Source organism: Vigna radiata, chromosome 2, assembly GCF_000741045.1.
Source record: "Vigna radiata var. radiata cultivar VC1973A chromosome 2, Vradiata_ver6, whole genome shotgun sequence".
In the NCBI taxonomy this organism is placed as follows: Eukaryota; Viridiplantae; Streptophyta; class Magnoliopsida; order Fabales; family Fabaceae; genus Vigna; species Vigna radiata.
The window spans coordinates 12,678,742-12,681,613 of record NC_028352.1 but is presented as its reverse complement, the minus strand read 5'-3'; positions in this window follow the sequence as shown (position 1 = coordinate 12,681,613).

The following is a 2,872-nucleotide window of genomic DNA, read 5'->3' as shown; positions in this document are numbered from 1 at the left end:
GCAAAAGTCATGGAGAATTGGGAGCAGTCGCATGAATCTATTAAGGCTGATGTCAACTAGTTGAAGGATCAGATGGCCCAGATTTTGGCAGCTCTTGAGGCCCTGAAAACCACAGGAGGGACTACGCCTGTGCAAGTTGAGGAGAGTGCTCAATATTACCCTCCGTTATTCAATGCTGGGAGCCAATCTGTTCCTCTCCCCATGTATGGATTACCTCCAGACTACACTCCACCCGTGGGAGAATACGCAGAAGGGGAGCATGCTTCATTCTCTTTCCCTACCACTTCCAATGTACCGCCAACCGGTCCTCAGGGACCTGTTGTAATGTCTGCACCCATGGTAGGTGAGGGAATGAATGCAAACGCGTCTGATGGAATCAGAGCAACAGCCAGGGTACTATCAACCACAGTACATCCCGACGAATAATTGGAGGGGAGGGGCAAACGTAGGTTCCAATATGAATGTGGGACCAAATACTTATCCAAGAAGGAACCCAGAAAGAAATTATGTTAATTTTACCCCAATTCCTACAACTTATACGGAATTATTGCCTCAACTTATCAAACAGGGTCTAGTTGTCATTTGTCCCTTGAAGCCTATGCAGCCTCCGTACCTAAGAGGTTATGATGCAGATGCAAAGTGTAGTTATCATGGAGGGGCCGTTGGTCATTCCACTGAGAGGTGTTTGTCTTTCAAGCATAAAGTGCAGACTCTAATTGATTCTGGGTGGCTAAAGTTCCAAGAAGATAAGCCTAGTATCAAGGCCAATCCTTTATCCGGGCATGGAAGTGCTTCGACGAATGCTATCGAAGTGAANGAACATGAATTGGTGAGAAATGTGAGGGAAGTTAGGAGCTCCAGGAGGTTTATTTTGGAGACGTTGTTTAAAGTGGGTATCTTGAAAGGCAATTATGATGGGAGTTTGGCATGCGCACTCCACCCAGATGCTGAGCATTCTATTGAGGAGTGTGTCGAGTTTGAAGAATTTCTGCAAGACCTGTTAGATCGTGGTCTGATGCAAGTATGCTGCAAGAGTGAGGAGGAACAAGTATTTGCACAAACTGGTGATGGGTCCGGTATGGCTTTACCAGAACCATTGGTGATTCGTTTCACCAGGACTACCCCTATCCCACTGACTCAAGGAAGGTCGCCTGTTGTTATCCGTGTACCAGCCCCTTTTCCTTACAAGAACGAAAAAGTTGTCCCATGGAGGTATGGGACACATGCATTAGACGAGGCACAAAGCGTTGATCCTGCCGTTAAAAATATATCAGGCATAGGTGGAATGACAAGGAGTGGTCGAATTTTCGCACCACCGGAGTTGGCACGAGAAAGAGTTAGTGATAAGGAAACGATGATGGCTGCGAAGGCAAAAGAATTCTCAAAAGGGAAGGGTGCATAGACAGAGGAGGTCCCTGACAAGGAAGATAAGAGAGAAGTGTCTGAAGAAGAGGCTTGTGAATTTTTAAAATTCATACAACAAAGTGAATATAAGGTGGTGGAACAGTTAAACCGTATGCCTGCTCGTATATCCTTGTTAGACTTGCTCATGCATTCTGCATCACACAGAAAGTTGTTAATGAAGATACTCAGTGAGGCTCACGTGGAGCAAGGTATTTCGTTGAATAAATTTGAGGGTATTGTTGGCAATATTGTTGCTAATAATTACCTCACCTTCACGGATGAGGAGATACCTGCTGAGGGAAGAGGGCATAACAAGGCTCCTCACGTCTCGGTGAAATGCCTGGATCATGTTATAGCGCGTGTCTTAGTGGACAATGGCTTCTCTTTGAATGTTATGCCGAAAACAACTTTGGAAAAGTTACCTTGCGAAGGAATGCATATGAAGCCAAGTTCAATGATTGTGAGGGCGTTTGATGGCAGCAAAAGAGAAGTGATGGGGGAAGTGGAATTACTAGTGCAAGTTGGCCCGTGTGTCTTTCAAATAACATTCCAAGTTATGGATATCTTGCCAGCTTATAGTTGTCTATTGGGGCGCCCGTGGATCCATTCGATTGGAGTGGTGCCTTCTACACTACACCAGAAGTTAAAATATGTGATGGGGGATAAGCTGGTAATAGTATCAGGAGAAGAGGATCTTCTTGTGAGTGGGCCATCATCCACGCGCTACATCGAGGCGGCTAAAGAAGCTCTCGAGACAGCCTTTCAATCGTTGGAGATTGTAGGAAATGCTTGTGTGGAGCCGTTTCCAGTAAATCCTCATCTATCATGTGCTTCTATTATGATGGCCAAGATTATGCTGAAAGAGGGCTATATATATGGGGAAGGTTTGGGCAAATATCGGCAGGGGCGAGCATTCCCTCTAGAAATCGTTGAAAACAAGAACAGATATGGCTTGGGGTACAAGCCTACCAAGGAAGATAGAAAAAGGATGATTGAAGAAAGAAGAGAACGCAGTCTAGCCCGTGCAGAAAGACGAGAGCTTAGAGAGAGCAAAATCCACATTGGTGACATCAAGGAAAGCTTCCGCAGTGTTGGGTGGATCAATACTGGCCAGATAGCAGCCGTGGAGGATGAAGACAAGCCTCAGGGCTCGAGTTTTGTGTGGGCTTGCTCTCCTGATACTCAACTCAGCAATTGGGAAACACTGGATTTACCTGTGATGCTTAATGAGAATAAAATGTAAGAGTTTTAATTAAGCCTATAGTTTCGCTTGGGCTTTAAAACTGAAGTTTTGAGGATTGACTTTTTACTTTTCACTCAGCGTGATAATAAAGTTCCATTTCATCATCATTTCGCATTTTTCTTTATTTTTCTTATTTATTTATACTTTTTCATAAATTTAAATGATGCAGATGTGACAATGATTGTTTTGAAAATAACGATATCAATGTTCCTAATTTTGAGCACC